Genomic DNA, 26,675 nt, shown 5'->3' on the forward strand with positions numbered 1-26,675 from the left:
CTCCCTCTCCTCCCCGCTTCTACCTGTGTACATGTATTGTCAGTATACTCCCTCTCCTCACCTCTTCTACCTGTGCTGTCAGTATACTCCCTCTCCTCACCCCTTCTACCTGTGTACATGTGTTGTCAGTATACTCCCTCTCCTCACCCCTTCTGCCTGTGTACACGTGTTGTCAGTATACTCCCTCTCCTCCCCGCTTCTACCTGTGTACACGTGTTGTCAGTATACTCCCTCTCCTCCCCGCTTCTACCTGTGTACATGTGTTGTCAGTATACTCCCTCATCCTCACCGCTTCTACCTGTGTACATGTATTGTCAGTATACTCCCTCTCCTCCCCGCTTCTACCTGTGCACGTGTTGTCAGTATACTCCCTCTCCTCCCCGCTTCTACCTGTGCACATGTATTGTCAGTATACTCCCTCTCCTCACCACTTCTACCTGTGTACATATATTGTCAGTATACTCCCTCTCCTCCCCGCTTCTACCTGTGTACATGTGTTGTCAGTATACTCCCTCTCCTCACCGCTTCTACCTGTGTACATGTGTTGTCAGTATACTCCCTCTCCTCCCCGCTTCTACCTGTGTACATGTATTGTCAGTATACTCCCTCTCCTCCCCGCTTCTACCTGTGTACATGTGTTGTCAGTATACTCCCTCTCCTCACCGCTTCTACCTGAGTACATGTATTGTCAGTATACTCCCTCTCCTCACCCCTTCTACCTGTGTACATGTGTTGTCAGTATACTCCCTCTCCTCCCCGCTTTTACCTGTGCACATGTATTGTCAATATATTCCCTCTCCTCACCCCTTCTACCTGTGTACATGTATTGTCAGTATACTCCCTCTCCTCACCGCTTCTACCTGTGTACATGTGTTGTATGTATATTCCCTCTCCTCCCCGCTTCTACCTGTGTACATGTGTTGTCAGTATACTCCCTCTCCTCACCCCTTCTACCTGTGTACATGTGTTGTCAGTATACTCCCTCTCCTCACCCCTTCTACCTGTGTACACGTGTTGTCAGTATACTCCCTCTCCTCACCCCTTCTACCTGTGTACATGTGTTGTCAGTATACTCCCTCTCCTCACCCCTTCTACCTGTGTACACGTGTTGTCAGTATACTCCCTCTCCTCACCCCTTCTACCTGTGTACATGTGTTGTCAGTATACTCACTCTCCTCCCCGCTTCTACCTGTGTACATGTGTTGTCAGTATACTCCCTCTCCTCCCCGCTTCTACCTGTGTACATGTGTTGTCAGTATACTCCCTCTCCTCCCCGCTTCTACCTGTGTACACGTGTTGTCAGTATACTCCCTCTCCTCCCCGCTTCTACCTGTGTACATGTATTGTCAGTATACTCCCTCTCCTCCCCGCTTCTACCTGTGCACATGTGTTGTCAGTATACTCCCTCTCCTCCCCGCTTTTACCTGTGCACATGTATTGTCAATATATTCCCTCTCCTCACCCCTTCTACCTGTGTACATGTATTGTCAGTATACTCCCTCTCCTCACCGCTTCTACCTGTGTACATGTGTTGTAAGTATACTCCCTCTCCTCCCCGCTTCTACCTGTGTACATGTGTTGTCAGTATACTCCCTCTCCTCACCCCTTCTACCTGTGTACATGTGTTGTCAGTATACTCCCTCTCCTCACCCCTTCTACCTGTGTACATGTGTTGTCAGTATACTCACTCTCCTCCCCGCTTCTACCTGTGTACATGTGTTGTCAGTATACTCCTTCTCCTCCCCGCTTCTACCTGTGTACATGTGTTGTCAGTATACTCCCTCTCCTCACCGCTTCTACCTGTGTACATGTGTTGTCAGTATACTCCCTCTCCTCACCGCTTCTACCTGTGTACATGTGTTGTCAGTATACTCCCTCTCCTCACCCCTTCTACCTGTGTACATGTGTTGTCAGTATACTCCCTCTCCTCCCCGCTTCTACCTGTGTACATGTATTGTCAGTATACTCCCTCTCCTCACCCCTTCTACCTGTGTACATGTATTGTCAGTATACTCCCTCTCCTCCCCGCTTCTACCTGTGTACATGTGTTGTCAGTATATTCCCTCTCCTCACCCCTTCTACCTGTGTACATGTGTTGTCAGTATACTCCCTCTCCTCACCGCTTCTACCTGTGTACACGTGTTGTCAGTATACTCCCTCTCCTCCCCGCTTCTACCTGTGCACATGTATTGTCAGTATACTCCCTCTCCTCACCCCTTCTACCTGTGTACATGTGTTGTCAGTATACTCCCTCTCCTCACCGCTTCTACCTGTGTACACGTGTTGTCAGTATACTCCCTCTCCTCCCCGCTTCTACCTGTGCACATGTATTGTCAGTATACTCCCTCTCCTCACCCCTTCTACCTGTGTACATGTGTTGTCAGTATACTCCCTCTCCTCACCCCTTCTACCTGTGTACATGTGTTGTCAGTATACTCACTCTCCTCCCCGCTTCTACCTGTGTACATGTGTTGTCAGTATACTCCCTCTCCTCCCCGCTTCTACCTGTGTACATGTGTTGTCAGTATACTCCCTCTCCTCCCCGCTTCTACCTGTGTACACGTGTTGTCAGTATACTCCCTCTCCTCCCCGCTTCTACCTGTGTACATGTATTGTCAGTATACTCCCTCTCCTCCCCGCTTCTACCTGTGCACATGTGTTGTCAGTATACTCCCTCTCCTCCCCACTTCTACCTGTGCACATGTATTGTCAGTATACTCCCTCTCCTCACCACTTCTACCTGTGTACATGTATTGTCAGTATACTCCCTCTCCTCACCTCTTCTACCTGTGCTGTCAGTATACTCCCTCTCCTCCCCGCTTCTACCTGTGTACATGTATTGTCAGTATACTCCCTCTCCTCACCTCTTCTACCTGTGCTGTCAGTATACTCCCTCTCCTCACCCCTTCTACCTGTGTACATGTGTTGTCAGTATACTCCCTCTCCTCACCCCTTCTACCTGTGTACATGTGTTGTCAGTATACTCCCTCTCCTCCCCGCTTCTACCTGTGCACATGTGTTGTCAGTATACTCCCTCTCCTCACCGCTTCTACCTGTGTACATGTGTTGTCAGTATACTCCCTCTCCTCACCGCTTCTACCTGTGCACATGTATTGTCAGTATACTCCCTCTCCTCACCGCTTCTACCTGTGTACATGTATTGTCAGTATACTCCCTCTCCTCCCCGCTTCTACCTGTGCACATGTGTTTTCAGTATACTCCCTCTCCTTCCCGCTTCTACATGTGCACATGTATTGTCAGTAAACTCCCTCTCCTCCCCGCCTCTACCTGTGTACACGTGTTGTCAGTATACTCCCTCTCCTCACCCCATCTGCCTGTGTACATGTATTGTCAGTACACTCCCCCTGCTCCCCGCTTCTGCCTGTGTACATGTGTTGTCAGTATACTCCCTCTCCTCACCCCTTCTACCTGTGTACATGTATTGTCAGTATACTCCCTCTCCTCACCCCTTCTACCTGTGTACATGTGTTGTCAGTATACTCCCTCTCCTCACCCCTTCTACCTGTGTACATGTGTTGTCAGTATACTCCCTCTCCTCACCGCTTCTACCTGTGTACATGTATTGTCAGTATACTCCCTCTCCTCACCCCTTCTACCTGTGTACATGTGTTGTCAGTATACTCCCTCTCCTCACCCCTTCTACCTGTGTACATGTGTTGTCAGTATACTCCCTCTCCTCCCCGCTTCTACCTGTGTACATGTGTTGTCAGTATATTCCCTCTCCTCACCCCTTCTACCTGTGTACATGTGTTGTCAGTATACTCCCTCTCCTCACCGCTTCTACCTGTGTACATGTATTGTCAGTATACTCCCTCTCCTCACCGCTTCTACCTGTGTACATGTGTTGTCAGTATACTCCCTCTCCTCCCCGCTTCTACCTGTGCACATGTATTGTCAGTATACTCCCTCTCCTCACCCCTTCTACCTGTGTACATGTATTGTCAGTATACTCCCTCTCCTCCCCGCTTCTACCTGTGTACATGTTGTCAGTATACTCCCTCTCCTCACCCCTTCTACCTGTGTACGTGTATTGTCAGTATACTCCCTCTCCTCACCGCTTCTACCTGTTTACATGTATTGTCAGTATACTCCCTCTCCTCACCGCTTCTACCTGTGTACGTGTTGTCAGTATACTCCCTCTCCTCACCGCTTCTACCTGTGTACATGTATTGTCAGTATACTCCCTCTCCTCCCCGCTTCTACCTGTGCACATGTATTGTCAGTATACTCCCTCTCCTCCCCGCTTCTACCTGTGCACATGTGTTGTCAGTATACTCCCTCTCCTCCCCGCTTCTACCTGTGCACATGTATTGTCAGTATACTCCCTCTCCTCACCACTTCTACCTGTGTACATGTATTGTCAGTATACTCCCTCTCCTCACCTCTTCTACCTGTGCTGTCAGTATACTCCCTCTCCTCCCCGCTTCTACCTGTGTACATGTATTGTCAGTATACTCCCTCTCCTCACCTCTTCTACCTGTGCTGTCAGTATACTCCCTCTCCTCACCCCTTCTACCTGTGTACATGTGTTGTCAGTATACTCCCTCTCCTCACCCCTTCTGCCTGTGTACACGTGTTGTCAGTATACTCCCTCTCCTCCCCGCTTCTACCTGTGTACACGTGTTGTCAGTATACTCCCTCTCCTCCCCGCTTCTACCTGTGTACATGTGTTGTCAGTATACTCCCTCATCCTCACCGCTTCTACCTGTGTACATGTATTGTCAGTATACTCCCTCTCCTCCCCGCTTCTACCTGTGTACATGTATTGTCAGTATACTCCCTCTCCTCACCGCTTCTACCTGTGTACATGTGTTGTCAGTATACTCCCTCTCCTCCCCGCTTCTACCTGTGTACATGTGTTGTCAGTATATTCCCTCTCCTCACCGCTTCTACCTGTGTACGTGTTGTCAGTATACTCCCTCTCCTCACCGCTTCTACCTGTGTACATGTATTGTCAGTATACTCCCTCTCCTCCCCGCTTCTACCTGTGCACATGTATTGTCAGTATACTCCCTCTCCTCCCCGCTTCTACCTGTGCACATGTGTTGTCAGTATACTCCCTCTCCTCCCCGCTTCTACCTGTGCACATGTATTGTCAGTATACTCCCTCTCCTCACCACTTCTACCTGTGTACATGTATTGTCAGTATACTCCCTCTCCTCACCTCTTCTACCTGTGCTGTCAGTATACTCCCTCTCCTCCCCGCTTCTACCTGTGTACATGTATTGTCAGTATACTCCCTCTCCTCACCTCTTCTACCTGTGCTGTCAGTATACTCCCTCTCCTCACCCCTTCTACCTGTGTACATGTGTTGTCAGTATACTCCCTCTCCTCACCCCTTCTGCCTGTGTACACGTGTTGTCAGTATACTCCCTCTCCTCCCCGCTTCTACCTGTGTACACGTGTTGTCAGTATACTCCCTCTCCTCCCCGCTTCTACCTGTGTACATGTGTTGTCAGTATACTCCCTCATCCTCACCGCTTCTACCTGTGTACATGTATTGTCAGTATACTCCCTCTCCTCCCCGCTTCTACCTGTGCACGTGTTGTCAGTATACTCCCTCTCCTCCCCGCTTCTACCTGTGCACATGTATTGTCAGTATACTCCCTCTCCTCACCACTTCTACCTGTGTACATATATTGTCAGTATACTCCCTCTCCTCACCTCTTCTACCTGTGTACATGTGCTGTCAGTATACTCCCTCTCCTCCCCGCTTCTACCTGTGTACATGTATTGTCAGTATACTCCCTCTCCTCACCTCTTCTACCTGTGCTGTCAGTATACTCCCTCTCCTCACCCCTTCTACCTGTGTACATGTGTTGTCAGTATACTCCCTCTCCTCACCCCTTCTGCCTGTGTACACGTGTTGTCAGTATACTCCCTCTCCTCCCCGCTTCTACCTGTGTACACGTGTTGTCAGTATACTCCCTCTCCTCCCCGCTTCTACCTGTGTACATGTATTGTCAGTATACTCCCTCTCCTCCCCGCTTCTACCTGTGTACATGTGTTGTCAGTATACTCCCTCTCCTCCCCGCTTCTACCTGTGTACATGTGTTGTCAGTATACTCCCTCTCCTCCCCGCTTCTACCTGTGTACATGTGTTGTCAGTATACTCCCTCTCCTCCCCGCTTCTACCTGTGTACATGTGTTGTCAGTATACTCCCTCTCCTCCCCGCTTCTACCTGTGTACATGTGTTGTCAGTATACTCCCTCTCCTCCCCGCTTCTACCTGTGTACATGTGTTGTCAGTATACTCCCTCTCCTCCCCGCTTCTACCTGTGTACATGTATTGTCAGTATATTCCCTCTCCTCACCCCTTCTACCTGTGTACATGTGTTGTCAGTATACTCCCTCTCCTCACCCCTTCTACCTGTGTACATGTGTTGTCAGTATACTCCCTCTCCTCCCCGCTTCTACCTGTGTACATGTGTTGTCAGTATACTCCCTCTCCTCACCGCTTCTACCTGTGTACATGTGTTGTCAGTATACTCCCTCTCCTCACCCCTTCTACCTGTGTACATGTGTTGTCAGTATACTCCCTCTCCTCACCGCTTCTACCTGTGTACATGTATTGTCAGTATACTCCCTCTCCTCACCCCTTCTACCTGTGTACATGTGTTGTCAGTATACTCCCTCTCCTCACCCCTTCTACCTGTGTACATGTGTTGTCAGTATACTCCCTCTCCTCACCGCTTCTACCTGTGTACATGTATTGTCAGTATACTCCCTCTCCTCCCCGCTTCTACCTGTGTACATGTATTGTCAGTATACTCCCTCTCCTCCCCGCTTCTACCTGTGTACATGTGTTGTCAGTATACTCCCTCTCCTCACCGCTTCTACCTGTGTACATGTGTTGTCAGTATACTCCCTCTCCTCCCCGCTTCTACCTGTGTACATGTATTGTCAGTATACTCCCTCTCCTCCCCGCTTCTACCTGTGTACATGTGTTGTCAGTATACTCCCTCTCCTCACCGCTTCTACCTGAGTACATGTATTGTCAGTATACTCCCTCTCCTCACCCCTTCTACCTGTGTACATGTGTTGTCAGTATACTCCCTCTCCTCACCCCTTCTACCTGTGTACATGTGTTGTCAGTATACTCCCTCTCCTCACCGCTTCTACCTGTGTACATGTATTGTCAGTATACTCCCTCTCCTCCCCGCTTCTACCTGTGTACATGTGTTGTCAGTATACTCCCTCTCCTCACCGCTTCTACCTGTGTACATGTGTTGTCAGTATACTCCCTCTCCTCACCGCTTCTACCTGTGTACATGTGTTGTCAGTATACTCCCTCTCCTCACCCCTTCTACCTGTGTACATGTGTTGTCAGTATACTCCCTCTCCTCCCCGCTTCTACCTGTGTACATGTATTGTCAGTATACTCCCTCTCCTCCCCGCTTCTACCTGTGTACATGTGTTGTCAGTATACTCCCTCTCCTCACCGCTTCTACCTGTGTACATGTGTTGTCAGTATACTCCCTCTCCTCACCCCTTCTACCTGTGTACATGTGTTGTCAGTATACTCCCTCTCCTCACCCCTTCTACCTGTGTACATGTATTGTCAGTATACTCCCTCTCCTCCCCGCTTCTACCTGTGTACATGTGTTGTCAGTATATTCCCTCTCCTCACCCCTTCTACCTGTGTACATGTGTTGTCAGTATACTCCCTCTCCTCACCGCTTCTACCTGTGTACACGTGTTGTCAGTATACTCCCTCTCCTCCCCGCTTCTACCTGTGCACATGTATTGTCAGTATACTCCCTCTCCTCACCCCTTCTACCTGTGTACATGTATTGTCAGTATACTCCCTCTCCTCCCCGCTTCTACCTGTGTACATGTTGTCAGTATACTCCCTCTCCTCCCCGCTTCTACCTGTGTACATGTGTTGTCAGTATACTCCCTCTCCTCCCCGCTTCTACCTGTGTACATGTGTTGTCAGTATACTCCCTCTCCTCACCCCTTCTACCTGTGTACGTGTATTGTCAGTATACTCCCTCTCCTCCCCGCTTCTACCTGTGTACATGTGTTGTCAGTATACTCCCTCTCCTCACCCCTTCTAACAGTGTACGTGTATTGTCAGTATACTCCCTCTCCTCACCCCTTCTACCTGTGTACATGTATTGTCAGTATATTCCCTCTCCTCACCCCTTCCACCTGTGCACATGTATTGTCAGTATACTCCCTCTCCTCACCCCTTCTACATGTGTTGTCAGTATACTCCCTCTCCTCACCGCTTCTACCTGTGTACATGTATTGTCAGTATACTCCGTCTTCTCCCCGCACATTCCCGTGTACTGCCCTCGTCAGTCAGTGAATGTGAGCGGTGGGCAGAGCTGAGGTCCCGGGGCGGGTCCGGGCTGGAGGCGGTGTCTCGGGAGAGGGAGGGAAGGAGGGGGCCGCTGTTATTGTTGCCGCGCTGAGAGAGCTGCTGCTGCTTGCTGCCGGGTTGGCGGAGGCCGGGAGACGAGAAGAACCGGTCCGCGGACACTGATAGAAGCTGGGGTGGAAAGAGAAGGGTTACCAAGGCGGAGAACCCGAGGAGACACTACCGACTGGGGGAGGGGATCGCTCCCTTCAACTTCCTGCCTTCCGAGGATTTGCTTTCCCGGATCTTGGGCTGCCTGCTGCTCGTACTGACCCGAGGTGGAGGAGTCCTTACTCGCCGCAGGTAATAGTCGTGTCCAGGGAGAGGAGGGGGACACCGTATAGACGAGGAGCTGGAAGGTTCTGGAGAGAGACAGGACGGGGACACAGCACTGACTAGACCGAGTAATCCGGCTGTAACGTAGTAGAGTTGAGTTTGTCATTTAGCAGCACGCCTCACAATGTGGTTTCCCATAGTAAGGTTACGTTATCTAAACTCCGTTATCACAATGCAGCCCCAATTAAATAGTGAATTCAGCTGTGCTACATAGTGAGGTGTGGGCTGTGACTAGGGTGAGTGCATGGAGGGGTGGGCATGTGTAGTAATGGGACAAGTAGTCACCCAGCTCAGGTCATATTACTTCTCCGCATGAAATTACTGTAACTGATCTGGTCTTATTGGTAGCCTCAGGGGAGTTGTCGCTGTGTATGGTCTGGGGGCACTTATAGGATCAGTTTCAGGCAACCCCCATTCCTATGTACGATTCTTCATCAGATAAGAGTGATCACAAGCATCTGTAGAAATAATATATTTTGCACCAATATGATGGGTACATACACGTAGGTGTGGCTAAGCAGGCGTTATGTGGCGTGGCTAGGCAGGCGTGATGTGGTGTGGCTAGGCGTGATGTGGCGTAGCTAAGCAGGCGTGATGTGGCGTTGCTAAGCAGGCGTTATGTGGCGTGGCTAGGCAGGCGTGATGTGGTGTGGCTAGGCGTGATGTGGCGTATGTGTGTATATATGATCTAGCCTCTGTGTATGTACGGTCTAGTGTGTGTGTGTGTAGGTATGATCGCATGTGTGTGTAGGTATGATCGCATGTGTGTGTAGGTATGATCGCATGTGTGTGTAGGTATGATCGCATGTGTGTGTAGGTATGATCGCATGTGTGTGTAGGTATGATCGCATGTGTGTGTAGGTATGATCGCATGTGTGTGTAGGTATGATCTAGTGTGTGTGTAGGTATGATCTAGTGTGTGTGTAGGTATGATCTAGTGTGTGTGTGTGTGTGTGTGTGTGTGTAGGTATGATCTAGTATGTGTGTGTAGGTATGATCTAGTGTGTGTGTGTAGGTATGATCTAGTGTGTGTGTGTAGGTATGATCTAGTGTGTGTGTGTGTGTAGGTATGATCTAGTGTGTGTGTGTGTAGGTATGATCTAGTGTGTGTGTGTGTAGGTATGATCTAGTGTGTGTGTGTGTAGGTATGATCTAGTGTGTGTGTGTGTAGGTACGGTCTAGTGTGTGTGTGTGTAGGTATGATCTAGTGTGTGTAGGTATGATCTAGTGTGTGTGTAGGTATGATCTAGTGTGTGTGTGTGTGTGTGTGTGTGTGTGTAGGTATGATCTAGTATGTGTGTGTAGGTATGATCTAGTGTGTGTGTGTGTGTGTGTGTGTGTGTGTGTGTAGGTATGATCTAGTGTGTGTGTGTGTAGGTATGATCTAGTGTGTGTGTGTAGGTATGATCTAGTGTGTGTGTGTAGGTATGATCTAGTATGTGTGTGTAGGTATGATCTAGTGTGTGTGTGTGTGTGGGTATGATCTAGTGTGTGTGTGTGGGTATGATCTAGTGTGTGTGTGTGTGTGTGTAGGTATGATCTAGTGTGTGTGTGTAGGTATGATCTAGTGTGTGTGTGTGTAGGTATGATCTAGTGTGTGTGTGTGTAGGTATGATCTAGTGTGTGTGTGTAGGTATGATCTAGTGTGTGTGTAGGTATGATCTAGTGTGTGTGTGTGTGGGTATGATCTAGTGTGTGTGTGTGGGTATGATCTAGTGTGTGTGTGTGTGTGTGTGGGTATGATCTAGTGTGTGTGTGTGTGTGTGGGTATGATCTAGTGTGTGTGTGTGTGTAGGTATGATCTAGTGTGTGTGTGTGTAGGTATGATCTAGTGTGTGTGCGTGTGTGGGTATGATCTAGTGTGTGTGTGTGTGTGTGTGTGTGTGTATGGGTATGATCTAGTGTGTGTGTGTGTGTGTATGGGTATGATCTAGTGTGTGTGTGTGTATGGGTATGATCTAGTGTGTGTGTGTGGGTATGATCTAGTGTGCGTAGGTATGATCTAGTGTGTGTGTGTGTGTATGGGTATGATCTAGTATGTGTGTGTGTGTGTGTGTGTGTATGGGTATGATCTAGTATGTGTGTGTGTGTATGGGTATGATCTAGTGTGTGTGTGTGTATGGGTATGATCTAGTGTGTGTGTGGGTATGATCTAGTGTGTGTGTGGGTATGATCTAGTGTGTGTGTGGGTATGATCTAGTGTGTGTGTGGGTATGATCTAGTGTGTGTGCGTAGGTATGATCTAGTGTGTGATCTGGTAATCCGACGAGTCCTACAATGTGCTGCTTGTGGACGTGTCCTTGTCGTTATTTGCATGATCAATGTGAAATGTGTAGTTAGTATTTGCTAGGTAAAATATTTCTTAAAGAGGAATTCCAGCTTTATCTTCTGATGTATCACAGAGGTGTGCCAAGAGGGCACTGGCAGGAGGGCGGCTTGGATTTTGGAAAAAAAACCTACATTCAGGACTGGTTGGAGATTTCTTCAGCTGGATTACTGTGGCCCCTTGGTCTGAGTCTTTTGATATCTCATGTCACATGACTGGATAATAAGAGGTAGAATTCCCCTTTAAGTTGACAGTAGTTCAGGAATTTGACAGGAGTCCATGCTTTCATTGTATATAAAGTGTTTGTTCATCTATTAAGAGGGGAGCTCCACCATGGAGACACCTTAAAGGGTTTTTCCAGAAATGTTTGTGTGACTGTCTGTAATAAATAACGTCTACCGCCATATTACAATTATACAATGGTAATGATACGGTGTCCGTGGTGAAGTACAGCTGTCATGTGACATAGTAACGTCACCCCATTGGCTGTAGTGTTACCGGCCCGACTTTAATATGTAAACCCCTTTACTATATTAGGGAATTTCATTACGAGCAATCCACTAATATGTACATTACAACAGCCGCCCCTTCCATTGGACGGGCATGTGATGGCGCTTGTAGGGTAGTGGAGGGGAATAGGATTTCTTACTGGTAGAGGAATGGTTTAGGTAGATGGTATATATAAGGTAATTGCTTAGAATTGAATTCCCAAATGTAGGGGGTTAAACTGTCTGTGAAGGGGGAGCGTCGGTCTAATGTGCGGCTGGTGGAGGCCCTGGAGCAAATTCTTTAGGTTCACAAGTCTCGTATTTCTTAATTCAGAAGTGGCGGCAAGAAGTAGACGAGCTCCTAGGGTTTGTTCTTGAGCAGGCACCAGTATTGTGCTTCCCTTATATAACACGTACAGTCTGTGGTGTCCTGACCTGTTTGTACATGATAGGACATAGTGCAGAAATACATTACAGCTGGCACTGCTACATTATAATGTGGGGTGACTGATATACCCCATTATAACACATTGCCCCGCACATGGCTGCTCTGCCCACATATGGGGTGAGTAGATGTTGTAATATGTCCCTAGTCCTAGAGGATTGTGTACATATAGACCAGAATGGATCCTATGTCCACGTTGCTGTCACATGACACCGGAGAGCTGTCATGGTTGTCACTTTGTAGTTCCTTTTGTCCTGCAGAATCACTGGCACCCTGTTCTGGGTTGATCGCATGTCTTGTAGGCGGCTGGTGTACTGGTAGCAGGACGTGGAACGACAAACACATCGCTTGTAATGTCACATTGTACCCGCCATGTGGTGACCGCCCCGGAATGTTTGTTTGGGATGAACGTGGTGGAGAAGTCCACGTGTGGTTCACTTATGTGTTCTGGATTTATAGAAAAACCTGCTGGATTGTCCGCCGTATTCTCATACATTTCTTTTAGGGGTGTTGTGGGTCTTATTTGTAGTTGTGTTCCCAGGCACCCTGCAGAGTCATGAAAGTTTCCTTCTATTCCTGGAGCTCATTGTATCCAGGTAATTGTCATTGTCTGACGCCATGAATAGCTAGAAGGATCGCATTGTAAATGTCAAGCGCAGTCAGGAGATTCACTTGTCCACTGAGAATAACCGGTCGCTTCTCGATATGTTCTTCTTTTTTAGGACACGATCCCCCTCCTCTCCCCCTTCTCCCTTCAGAGTGCCATTTGTTGCAATCTTCTTCTTTCTTTTTTTTTGTTCTTCTCCATAATATTGAGAGCGCTCACAACCAGAAATATTGATCATAGAAGTCTGAAGAAGTCAATTCATTTGTCTGACATTCCCTCAAAGCAGCGATACATTGTAACTGTGTGAATTGGGGGCTGTGCTTGTACACATTTGCCTGTTTTGAAACTCTGAACGGTGGCTCAATGGTGTCAATCGTTGCGTTGTAGCGCTGGGGCCCGGGTTCAAATCCAACCAAGGGCAACATCACCATGGAGTCCATGTTTGCATGGGTTTTCTCACACTCCAAAAACCTACTGATAGGTTAAGTGGCTTCCTATGAAATTGAGCCTGGTGTCTTTGTTTAGACTTTATTTATTTCTGTGGGGTTTAATCTTATGCCAATTTGATCCATGATTAAGCTGTGTTCACACTTGCACTGTGAATTCTGTTCATAATGGAAGCCACAAATGTGTCGCTGTGAGGACCCTGATTCACGCTTGATGCTATAAGTGATGAACTTGAGACTGAAGGGGGTTTTACACAGGCCGATTATCGGGCAGACAAGCTTCCATATAACGCTCATTGCCGATAATTGCCCTGTGTAAAAAGGGAAGCGATCAGCAGATGAACGAACAAACGCTCGATCATCGGCTGGTTGTATCGGTTTAAAGAAGTAAAAGTTTATCGTTGTCGGTAGCGCATCTCCGTGTGTAAACAGAGACGCGCTGCTGACATGATGATGTATGGGGACGAGCAATCAAAGTAACGACCGCTCGTCCCCATCCATAGCTCTGTGTGACAGAAGCAAGCGAGCGCCTATCAACGATGCCGCATTGATCGGCCCTCACTGCACCGGCCGAGTGTCGGCCCGGTGTAAAAGTGCCTTACGTGGCCCGATGTGGGCCGTGTAAATGAGCGCCAATCAACGAGACGGCACCTTGATTGGCCCTTGTTTGCTCTATTTACAAGGATCTGGTATGGGCACAAGCGCTTGTTACTACGATCGTTCGTTCACGTACATTTCTATCATGTCGGGAGCTTGTCTCTCTGTTCACACAGCGATATGTGCCTCCGACAATTATCAGGAAGGAGCGTCCTGTGAACGCTCGTTTGCCCCAAAATTGGCCTGTGAAAAAGGGCCTTTAAACAACTATACAGCATGAAGTCACTGCACTGTATTACACTGGTGGCATTACCCTGCGTATGATGTCACAGTACTGTATTACTCTGGTGGCATTACCCTGCTTATGATGTCACAGTACTGTATTACTCTGGTGGCTTTACACTGTGTGATGTCACAGTACTGTGTTACTCTGGTGGCATTACCCTGTGAGTGATGTCACAGTACTGTATTACACTGGTGGCATTACCGTGTGTGTGATGTCACAGTACTGTATTACACTGGTGGCATTACCCTGCGTATGATGTCACAGTACTGTATTACTCTGGAGGCATTACCCTGTGTATGATGTCACTGCACTGTATTACACTGGTGGCATTACCCTGCGTATGATGTCACAGTACTGTGTTACTCCTGTGACATTACCCTGCGTATGATGTCACAGTACTGTATTACACTGGTGGCATTACCCTGCGTATGATGTCACAGTACTGTATTACTCGTGTGACATTACCCTGTGTATGATGTCACAGTACTGTATTACTCGTGTGACATTACCCTGTGTATGATGTCACAGTACTGTATTACTCGTGTGACATTACCCTGCACTGGGATTGTATTTACTACACAGGCTGGATCAATTATATTTCTTTTGGTTGACCTACTGTGTACGTTGTAGTGATTTATTATTGGGTATTCACACAGATTTCTGTCGGTGGGTGAAAGTCACGATTGATTTTCTCATCCACTAATATCCTATATAATATTTTTGAATGATGTCTGTATATATTATTCACTGCACCGCTATGAAATGAAAGAGAACTCTACTAAGAACATTGACGAATTATAGCGTGATCTGCTGATACTTGAATGTTTCTTGAATGTTTTCTGACGCCAGGCGATACTGATCAGTGCCCTATTCTTTTACCCTGGGTGAGCACTGAGTTCATACAGAGTTTTTTTTACTTGGAAAACGCGCCAAAAACTGCAGAAAATGCCTCCCATTGATTTCAATGGGAGGTGCAGGCGGTTTTTTCCTGCGAGCGGAAAAACCGTCTCGTGGGACAAACCGACATGCCCGATCTTCTGGCGTTTAAGTCTCTGACCTCCCATTGGCATCAATGGGAGGCAGAGAAAGCGTATTCTGTGGCGCTCAATGGGTTCGAGCCAAAAAAGCAGCATACCTCAAAATTCCAAATTCTGCCTGCAAAAAACTGTGTGAACATAGCAGCCTCTCCTCCAGGGCTGTGGAGTTGGTTGAAATGTACTATATTATAGGTTATATATGTAAATATTATTAGTACGGTATTTATTTATTTATTGAATGCATCATGTGTTGCATATTTACTCACAGGAATTTAGAAACCTTTTTTTGTTCAGAAATTGTATTCCAATAAATGTTTTTGTCCTATCTCAGTAGCGCCATTATTTACATGACGGTGATGAAGAGCCTGATGGTAATATTTTTCTACAGTAAATTGGTTGTTACTAATTATTCTACATGATCATTTATGAAGGAGTGAGACCGTGGAAGTAACTAGCCAGCCCTGCTCTGCTCCCATAGCAATATCCTGTATATTCAGCCAAGGCAAATGTGCATTTTATTGGGGAGAAATCTTCTGTCCAGCAGTTATCGATTGTCTGCGGCCATCTTTACTCCAAGTGCGCGTTAGTCCATAAGGTTAGTGGTCTGGAATAGGGATCCTGGTGTAGCGCTTATTGTGACATGCTTTATGGTTTGCTGCAGGGTAAATATAGAAATCTAATGTACTAGGGTGACCGCCTTTGCAATCCCGCTGCATTGATGAGAAGCAGCAGGTGGCGGGATGTGTAAAGTCAGTTCATCATATATTACTCGCAGTCCGCTTTCAGGTAATTTGACAAATTCTTACGTGATAAAGTTCCCCTCTGCCGGTGGACGGTAGCGACACTCGGGTTCATCCGTCCGGCACAGAGAAGTGTCCTCATGACAGCTAACTGGATTGTATAGGAAAAATATGGGAAGTGTTGCTGTCGCCATAGAAGAACTTGATGTGGGTCTTTCCTATTTTATTTGTTATTACGCGTATAGACCGCTGCCCTTCCATTTATTATTGGCAACAGATCAAGGCTGTATTTTAGTGGCGTTGGGCTCTCTTCACACTGATGGTTTTTCCTGTATTAGGGCTCACGTAAATGGCCATATTACAAATCCATGTGGTCCAGAACCGTAATATGGCACCTAAAAAAAATCTTTGTGCCATGCTGTGTGCCTCTGTTTTTTTACAGGGAGGCTTTTTTTTTTCTTAAAACACATCTGTGAGGAAAGAAAATGGCGGCATGCTTAATCACATGCTGTTTTACTGGGTTAAACTCACGGAAAATTCGCTTCTAGGGCAAAATATGATGCCTTACGGGGGCACGATGCGGTGGCACACACGGCGCCTAAGAGCTCCTAGCCAATCCACATGCAGCTGTTCAGGTTTAGTGTTATATATTATGCTTGTTGTGGTTTAGGCCGGGTTTTCATGCACGTTTTGCAGTGATTTTGCAATTTATGGCAAAAAAGCATTTTGACCCGACCTGTGAACCCAGCCAGAAAAGTGCAGAGAAAGATTTCTAGCAACATCGCCTAAGATTTCAATGTTTGTTCTTTTTTGTTTCTTTTTATATGGCAAATGCTATTAGTTGACGCAAGTTATTATTCTTCCTCCTTTAAAAAAAAAAAAAAGAAAAAAAAAATTCTTGAGCCTGCCATTTCATTATTATAATATAAGGCATCTATTATGCTTTCTGTCAGAAAAACAGGAGGGGTGATGCTTGTGTGAACAGAGCCACTCCGTGCTGCATCCCCATATTTCCACTGCTGTAAGCCAAGGATAGTCATTTCTGTTACGGTTGTGTCTTCTTGGAGGCTGACCAGCAGTTTACCTTTATTCAGTGCTTGTAACTGGATGGATCCTTGTACTTTGACCACTGACGCTCGTTTTAATCCTAATACAGACCGGCCGCTTCAGTGCCAAAAAGCACTTTCTGTCACAGCAGGCCTTACAAAGATGATTTTGGTGAGAAAATCCTAGCACTCAGACCTGAGGGGAGGGGGGCTCGATAAGCTGCACTTTATTAATGGCAGGCCATTGAAGAAGTCACAAGTGTATGAATGGAAATAATGGCCCTGTTACGTTGGAATAATTTGCTGCTTTCAAGGCTCGCATGGGTGAAGAGGCTGCACCATTACTGCGTCCGCACAGCTTGGCTACTACTGTGATATACAACTGCGGCCAAAGTGCAAAAACACGTGACGTGACTTATTGATAAATGTCAACTTACATGTGGCTGCAACAAGGAGCCCTTTAAATCCTAGCGATGGTGGTAATTCTCCCATACAATGATGATTGATTGAACATCCTCAGTTTGCAGCATGCTGATAAATGCGCCCCAACATGTTTCTTTAAATATTTCTGATTCCATATATTGTTCCTGAGCCAGTAACCACTAATGGTGGTTCTGTATGAGGCTTGTATTGGGGGAAACTGTAATACAATAAATACCTGCATTGTGTATTGTTCTAATAGCCCTCGTGGGCTTGTGCGGGGCATGTGTTGGAATGAATTGTGCAGGTTTCCCTGGACTGACGCACACAATGTAGTTACGGTATCTCTCGTGTTCCTCAGCGAGGTTTCGATGTGCCGCTGTCGAGATCTTAGCAGGACTTGTGCTAGGAAATGAAGTCTCTCGGTGCCCCGGTGATTCTGCAGGGACAATCTCTCTGTAATAGAATTGTGACTGCGCAATAGGGAGGACGCTCCACGGCCTGTAATGAGCTGTCAGGCCGTCGCTGCCAGAATCTGGCTATGAATAATACATCACTGATTTGTGGCGGCTTTTGGGTGCTGCATGGATTTTAATGTTCAAATAAGGTCTTTTACCTCTTATTTACTACATTACTGCCACAAAAACAATGAACCACCATAATGGTAGATAAGAATTTGTGTAAAAAAATAAATAAAAAATGGAGACCCAAAAATGAGGCAGAGGCAGGTTTACGAACTGGACCACACGACCATGTACTGCTCACGTGTGACCAGTTCTACCTGGCCAGTCGTGGACTGACACGATCAATGTTGTTCAGAGTTTTTGGGCTGGTTTTAATTTGATTTAGTCTAGTTATTTTTGTTCTCAAGGATTCTTGTCTTTTTATAGATTAGCTGTAAAAAAATTGATACACACACCAACACAGTCTTTAGGGTGGATTTACGCAGCATATTTAGGAAAAACGCCAGCGTTTGCAGCATTTTGTCCTGGCTTTTTTTTTTTTCCCTGGGTCTTCTTGCTAATTGGATCAAGGTGCAGAGAGGTGGTCTCACCTTTGATCGGGATCCTCTGGATGTCTAGCCATGTAGCAAGGGTTCAGTGCTTTGGGTTTTCCTCCCCTCAGGCTGGATTCACACGAGCATGTTCGGTCCGTGAAGGACGGAACGTATTTCGGCCGCAAGTCCCGGAGCGAACACACTGCAGGGAGCCAGGCTACTGAAATCATGTTTTCAGTACGGGACAGTTGTCCGGCAGCGAGGCAGGGACTCCTAGCGTCGTACATAACTATGATGCCTGCAGTGTGTTCGGTCTGGGACTTGCAACCAAAATACGTTCCGTCCTTTATGGACCGAACATGCTCGTGTGAATCCAGCCTTAGTTTGCCACGCCATGTCTCTGCAAGGCAGAGCTACCTAGCCCTGGTTGTTCTGCTGCGCTCCAAGGTAGTGGTATGTAGTGGTTAGTGCTTCGGCCGGTTCCTCACATGGTGCTTTTTTTCTGGTCCATCTGCCCCGACATTTTAAAGGGAATGTGTCGCTAGAAATTATTTTATTTTTTTTAGTTAGTGTATAAATGATTAAACATTGTTCTCATTTTTTCACGAGTCAGGAAATATTTTAAATTAGATTATACTTTATAACATTTCCCTGTGCTGGTCACTAGAGGGAGCAATTCCAAAAATTGGCATGTGGTAAAGCAACCACATTGCTTTATGCTGCAAAATTTGAGAAGACACATTCGCTCTAGCATCCTCAAACAATCCCTCATCCTTTATCCTGGCTAGTGCCAGGAGAAAGGAGGGGATTGAATGTACAAACCTCCTACACTGTATGTCACCATTTTTTGAGCGAATACACAGTGTAGTAGGCTTAGATACAGTGGTAATCGCACAGTAAAACACAGACATAACTTACCTGCTCCTGCCGCCGCCGCTCCCTCTGGTCCGTCTGCTCCCTCCGCTCCTAGTGCTTGCTTCAGAACACATGTCCGGAAGCCGCGACCGGAAGTAGTAATCTTACTGTCCGTCCGCGCCTTCCGGTCCACATCTCTATGGGGATGTATGTGCCGTATTCCATGTCTGTATGTGTCGTTAATCGACACATACAGAGATGAAAAAAAAAATGGCAGCCCCCATAGAGAAGAAAAGGTTAGAAAATAAAAAAAAGTAAAACACAAACACACAAATATTTTTTTTTTTTTTTTTTTTTTTTAAATAAAACACTAAAAGCAAATTGATATAAAAATATTTTTTTCGCGACACCCTTCCTTTAAGCAGCATTTCTCACTAAACCACGTGACAGGGAGGTGGACATCCACGCCTAGTGTCATGTTATCCTTTTCTGGCGCTCTGACGTCATCTACAGCTGCTGTCTGCAACCTGATTTGGCCACAGTGGAGGAACCGGCCTGAAGTACAATCTCGTGGTTGGCACCAAAATGAAATTAAAATGACTGATAAATAGTAAGAGAAAGTGGATTCTTCCCTCAACACTGAGGAAGTCACTAAAATAATGGAAAAATCAGAGGAGTACATTGGCTCTTTCTCTCACAACAGAGGCAAGTGTCTGGGGTTAGGGAGCCAAAGCAAAAGAAGTTTTCCTGCAGTGTCAATGATCATCCAAAATAAGTATTTGGTCCATCTTTTTGCAAGGAACTTTGAGCAGTATGGGAAAGCCCTCCGATCTCGTCAGGAAAACTTCCCGGGAACCACGAAGATTTTCTCGAACAACTCAAGTACTTTAGATTTCCTAAAAGATCAAGAGGGCACGAGACACGGTTGCTGCTGGACCTGTCACATCAGATTTTTTGCTGGGCAGAAGACAACATCCTTTCTTTTACAGTAATTAATTTCATACGCAGCTACATTGTGATAGCCGACTTTCTATGTTGCTTACCCTTAGATCCAGGGTAACAGACTTTTAAACAATTTCAAAATTTTTGTCATTAGCCAACAGATGGGGCTCGCCAGAGATCGATCTATTCACGACAAGAAACAAAAAGATGGACTGTTTCTTTTCACTAAACCCCAGAGTCAATCGAAGGGCAGTGGATGCCTTGTTGCAAACCTGGAACTTCAGCCTAGACTATGCCTTCCCTCCTCTTCATTTAATTCCAAGGATATTGAAGAAGTTTCAAAGAGAAAAGACTCGGCTAATTGCTTCTTATTGGTCAAAAAGAAGCAGGGCCAGCCTTTTAATCAGACTGTCGGTAGAAGATCCCATTGTTTTTCCCCAGAGAGAAGATTTTCTTCTACTTCAAGGCCCAATGACCTTCCCGGGTCTAAAAAAATATCCATTGGATGCTGAAAAATATAAATTCAGTCAAAAAGGATTATCTGCTCGAGTTAGGACCTTACAATCCAGTGATAAGAAGTTCTCTTGTTCTAGTTATCAGAAAATTTAGAAGAAAAATTCAGTCCTTGGTGTGCAGTTCGACACAACCAGATCCTTTCAAACCTAATATCCCTCAGGTGTTAGATCAACTTCAGAAAAAGGCTGATCTCCCAGTATGCTAAAAGTGGAAAGGGTGCAGCATTGAGCAGTGTCTTTGATTTCCAATTAGCCAAGCATTGTTGGATCCAGAGTTGTGTTTTTTTTTTTTTTTTTAAAGCAGCTTCCAGAGTCTTTCAGGGCTGACTCCTAAACTATTTGAACCTATGCAAGAGTCTTCTATAAAAGTCTTACTAGTAGCCATTACCTTGGATATTAAAATAACTGAAATTCAAGCCATAGCTATTCAGGATCCTTACTGTGATGGAAGACTGGATTACCCTAAAATTATTCATTGGTCACAAGATATTATTTTACAGACCTTCTGTAACAATCCAAAGACTAGTCTGGAAAAACAATTCAATGCATTGGATGTTAGAAGAATTCTTTAATGTCCTTCAGTCACCAGGCCATGGAGGGAAGATACCAATCTCTTTATCCAGTTTCAGGTCCCAATTAGAGGCAAGAAAGCCTTCAAAAAGCGCTGTCCCTCTGTATTTTATTTAGATAGTCTTCTTGAAATAAATAGATTCTGGTAGTACCTAGTGACTTTGTATTAATTTATAAAACACTGCGGAAACTAGTAAGGGAAGGGGCTTTTAAAGCTTTTTGTTTCCTGTTCGTATTCGGGTCAGGGGGCAAACTCCAGTGATGTCATAACGGTCTCCTGAAAACCGAGTTATTAATAGGTATAATTCATCCTTCTTTTTTTTTTTTTTTTTCTCCAAACCGGTTGCTCTAGGGACGTAGTTGGTGTATGTGTGTGTATATATATATATATATATAATTATTATTTATTTTTTTAATTTTCAGCCATTTTCCCAAAGGACCTTAAAACCTGTCCTTCATAATGTACAAGTGCACAGCTCATAACTTTGAGGCACTACAACACAAATTCTAGTTATTAATAAAACCCCCGAAACCCCCTCATTAGGCTACAATGTGCATCAGGAATAGAAACACCCCATTAAATGAATGCATCCACCCACCCCATCCCCAATAGCTACATCTATCTATCTTGTTATAATGAAATATCGGTGCCTAGAGATTCAGACTTTATGAAAAATGTTTAGCAAAGAAACCATTATTTATGTCAACAGTTTAGACATTCCTGATAACAAATGTTTTCACCCCTCATAGCTGCAAGTGCTGCTTTTCTATACGCTGGTTAGATAATATATGCATATTTGTGACTAGAATAGCCCCCCTTTTCGTAGGGCTTTACTATGGCCTCCAATATCTTGACATTATACCCTATGGAGGTAGAGTAAGTGGCAAGTGTCGCAAGGGGGACAAAAAAGCTGTATCTTTGACCATAGTTCTATCCAAGCGACCCAGAACAATGTGGAGCTTTTCTGTCACTACGGGGACATTACAAAACTTTGCTCCTGGAACATAGTGAAAATGTGGCAGTCGCGTCTGTGTAGCCATAGTGGTATATGATGCCCGGCCATTGGGAGCTGTGGCTAGGACTGAACTGCTTTACAAGGGATTGAAAACTCGCTCCACGTAAGCGCTGATTGATCTGTGCATGGGGGGAAATGCTCTATAGCAATAGATTTTCTTTTATTGTGCCGATGATCATGCTGAGCTGTATGTAGGTGCATTCAGATAAATTGTTCTAGGCGTACATCTAAAACTAGTTACAAAGCTATATAAATCCGAAAATGTCTAAACTGAATTTTTTTAATATACCACAACTTATGAAATAGTGTTAGTTTTTTTTTTTTTTTTAAATAACGTATTTAAATGGAACGTACTGCTTCTTTTTCTGCAGAAAATCTTCTAGTTGGTTGTCCTTGTCAAGTTGGCTACTAACTCCTGGATGTTTGAAACCACCTGCTTTTCATAGAAGATTGTTGTTTTTTTCTTATGTTATTATGCTTGTAATGTGCAACGGTTAAAGGGGTTCTCCGGGACTTGAGCATTCATGGCTTAACCATAGAATAGGCTGTCCATGTTCAATAGGTGGGGATTCAATCTCTGGATCCCCTGCTGATCAGCGCAATGAAGGGGCTGTGAGCAGTGCTTCCCCTTCATTGTTTACACAGACACAGTGACTCGCCTGGGACTGCAGATCCAGCCCATTGCCTTTTCAAACGCGGTGCTCAAAGGAGCATCACGGCACCTTCTTTGTGCTGACACACCATCAATGTTAGGTGCCCATACTGGGACGGGCCGACGGTCTAATGTGTATGGGGGCCTCCCGACTTTCACCCGATGGCAGAAGGGGGCATATAGGATTTTAACATGCCCGATCCTTTTGTTCCCATGTAAGAAAAGCCCCTGTCAGAAGTTTCTCGCAGAGGCTTTTTCCCCTCTCCCCGTTAAACCTGTATGCTCAGCCAAGTTATTTTACTTTATATTGACACCTAAAGTCCCAGAGAGAGCCTTTAAGTTAATAGGGACTTACAAAACTCCATTTACACACAGAAGAAAAGAAATCTGCAGAGTGCCCTATCGGGGTTTTTTTTTTGTTTTCCAACAGATTTCACCCCTTTTCCTTCCATTTTTATATATATAATATGTGTGTGACCCAAGTTAAAATGTGACCGCAAACTTAACTTTTTAACATTTTATGGTTAAAATGCAGAGTAATACTTCCTTTTATTTTAGTTTTCTTTGCCATTACTCACACAAAAGCAGAAGTAAAAATTCTTCTTGGTCCTTCCTAGAATCTGTACACAGTTTATTTACACTCCAAAGACCTTCAACCCCCAGGGCAGACCACAACGCAACTGTACGTCCTGGTGGTCAGTGTCTTAGCACACGAGGACATACTGTTACTGCGCGGTTCTCGGTGCACACTCTGGGCGACATTGTACACCGGGAACCAGGGGTTTCTAGCACATCGGCAGACCTCACAATGAAATCGCGAGGTTTACCGATGGCTAGCATGGCGACTGGAGGCCAAACAATGGCCTCCATGTCTGCCATGTACGGAAGGCTATCAGGACTAGCATCCTGATAGGCTTCCTGTCGGAGTGACAGGAAGTCACTGTGTTGTTGTTCCCGATGCACAGTGTCGGTGACGGTGTGTATCCGAAACCGGGTGGTCAGCTGTCCACAACAGCTGACGTTCCACTGTTGCCAATCAGTAGCTCATCGCCGCTGATTTTGGCAATTAACCCCTTAAATGCGGTCATCGATTTTCGATCGCCGTATTTAGGGGGTTTGTAGCACACCGGCAGCCCTCATGCATTTGAGGGGGTTGCTGATGGTTGTGATGGCATCCGGAGGCCAGACAACGGCCTTCGGGTCTGCCATGTATGGAAGCCTATGAGGACAGTGACTGTGACGTCATGCTGAGGCAAAAAATATACAAGGAGACAGCACTTCCAAAAATTTAGAAAAACCTTTAATCACCCATAGGACCTGAGGGATTGAAACGTTGCATGGGTGATTAAAGGTTTTTCTACATTTTTGGAATTGCTGTCTCCTTGTATATTTTTTGCCTGATATTGAGGACCTTGGACCGGGTTCTGAAGAGGCGTGCACCGTTCTGGCGGTTCAGTGCTGTGGTATCTCTCTAAAAAAAAAAAGAAGGGAGGTCCCAAAATCCTCTAGGTGCTTCTGAAGCCTGTTTGTCTATTAGCTCACTAGGGCCACATGTGGGATGTTTCTAAAAACTGCATAATCTGGGCAATAAATATTGATTTGCATTTCTCTGGTAAAACCTTCTGTGTTACAGAAAAAAATGTATTCCAAATGAATTTCATCAAAAAATAATGAAATTTGTAAATTTCCCCTCTACTTCTGCTTTATTTCCTGTGAAACGTCTAAAGGGTTAAGAAACTTTCTGAATGCTGTTTTGAATACTTTGAGGGGTGCAGTTTTTAAAATGGGGTGATTTATTGGAGGATTCTAATATATAAGGCCATCAAAACCACTTCAGAACTGAACTGGTACCTGTAAAAATAGGTTTTGGAAATTTTCTTGAAAATGTGAGAAATTGCTGCTAAAGTTCTAAGCCTTGTAACGCCCTAGAAAAATAAAAGGACGTTCGAAAGACGATGCAAACATAAAGTAGACATATGGGAAATGTTAACTAGTGACTATTTTGTGTGGTATTACTATCTGTTTTACTAGAAGATACATTTAGAAAAATGCAAATGTTTGTGTTTTTCACTAATAAATATTAAATGTATCGACCAAATTTTTCCATGTATCGACCAAATTTTTCCACTAACTTAAAGTACAATGTGTCACGAGAAAACAAACTCTGAATGGCTTGGATAGGTAAAAGCATTCCCAAGTTATTACCACATCAAATGACACATGAGAGTTGAAAAAATCGGCTGCGTCCACAAGGCCAAAACAGTCCTGAAGGGGTCAAGGGACCTAACAACTCTGCTTTAATGCAATTTCACCAGGATTGCCGGATCTTATAATGTGTATGGGGACAGCGTGACCGTCTTTTTGACGAGAGACTGATGTGGTATGTTGCATGCCCGATTCTTTGTTCCTCCGGGAGATGAGCGACGCTAGAGTTGTCTTGACAGCGGCTTATCCCTCTCTCTCCATAAAAATAAACATTCATGCTTGTTTCGAGCTTGTATTTGTATGGTCGGCTTAACAGTAACTGTCATCGGAGTTCCCACAATGCACTGCTGTCTGGTAACAGAAGAATACAGAATTGTGTGTTCAGATAGAACATCCTGTAATTATGAAGCCGGACGAGATAAGTAAAGCAAAGTATTTATTTTTTCAAGATATTGAATATTTTATGCAAATTGAAATGTTGTAATGAGCAGGTTTGTGTTCCTGAGAAACCACCATTGCACACCTAGGAGGAACAATTCAATCATCTTCATTCTAAACTTGTTTTTGAGAGGCAATGAAAACAATCTCCCAGCAAAGCCCGATTAACTGCGTCCACATGGCCTGAGAGGGGATTAGCCGGACCTGCTGCTCTGCAAGCCAGATAAGTGGACTTGTTTCCGAGCTGCCAGCACTCCTGCACTTTGCTTCTCTCTTCATCCCTTTTTGATGTATTTCCATGTGGATTTATATCATTGCTCCAGCGTTACCCACAAAGCTGCTTGGCACGGCATGAGTTAAAGGCTCACTAGGTAGATGCCACTTTAGTAACCATTTGAAACTATTCTACTGGAGTTCTAGGTGTGATCAATTCTAAATGCAAATTATGCAGTGCGTTGTTTCTATTCTACTTTGTACCATCTGACAGCAAATGTGACAATATTCCAGGCGTATAGATATGTTTCATTAGTGGGAATCTGTGACCTAGTGTCATTATTGATTACTGGAGCATGGGGACCTCCCAGCACTCTTGAGTGTTGTGGCCCCCTTCAGCTTTAGGCTGTGTTAACACAGAGTTTTTTGCAGGAGGAAAATTCCTCCTGCAAAAACTGCTCTAGACGTTTTTTGCACAGTGGTTTGACAAAAACTCGTCAAAACACTTGTCGAGGCGTTTTTTTTCCCCATTTCTGACTGATTGAAATGGGGTTTTGGAGGCGGAAACCGCCTCAAGATGGGTCATGTCGCTTCTTTACAGCGGCGGGGTTTTCTTTGCTCGCGGTAAAGAAAAACTCGTCCAACTCCCATTGAAATCAATGGGAGGCATTTTCGGCCGTTTCTCTTTAACCCTGCGCTCGTGTAGAATTTGTCATCATCATCATCAAGGACCCTACATGGTCCATGTTTCCAAATATCACTATTTTGGGTGTTGTGGACAGCATGTGGATGTGCATCGTCATGGTCAAAGTGGCTGAACAGTTCTATGGAGGAATACAAGTTTTTTTTTATTTTATTTCGTAATTTCCCAATAGCTGTTTTGTTCTCCTCGTGCAGTATCTAAAACTTAAAAAAAAAAAAAAAAACAGATTAACTAGTAATATAACCAATTGTTCAGAATACAAGATAGAAAACGTTAGGAAAAAATGTTCTGCAAACATGTAAAAATTTATAGTCCAGTGATCTGCACCCTGTGACTTTCCAACACTTAGGAGACTACAACTACCAGCATACCCTGGTGGCATACAGTACCCTCAGTATACCATGATAAG

General features: G+C 45.3%; 1 protein-coding gene across 1 annotated transcript in view; it reads left to right on the forward strand.

Moving 5' to 3' along the window:
- Nucleotides 1-8,390: 8,390 nt before the first annotated feature.
- The window catches only part of NDST2 (N-deacetylase and N-sulfotransferase 2), a 124,376-nt gene continuing 106,091 nt past the window's right edge, over nucleotides 8,391-26,675 (forward strand). Inside the window, exon 1 of the mRNA XM_075841653.1 lies at nucleotides 8,391-8,689. The gene's annotated coding sequence lies outside the window, so the exon portion shown is untranslated. The remainder of the gene's footprint in view (nucleotides 8,690-26,675) is intronic.

The sequence above is a fragment of the Rhinoderma darwinii genome, chromosome 11 (genome assembly GCF_050947455.1).
Source record: "Rhinoderma darwinii isolate aRhiDar2 chromosome 11, aRhiDar2.hap1, whole genome shotgun sequence".
Classification (NCBI taxonomy): Eukaryota; Metazoa; Chordata; class Amphibia; order Anura; family Rhinodermatidae; genus Rhinoderma; species Rhinoderma darwinii.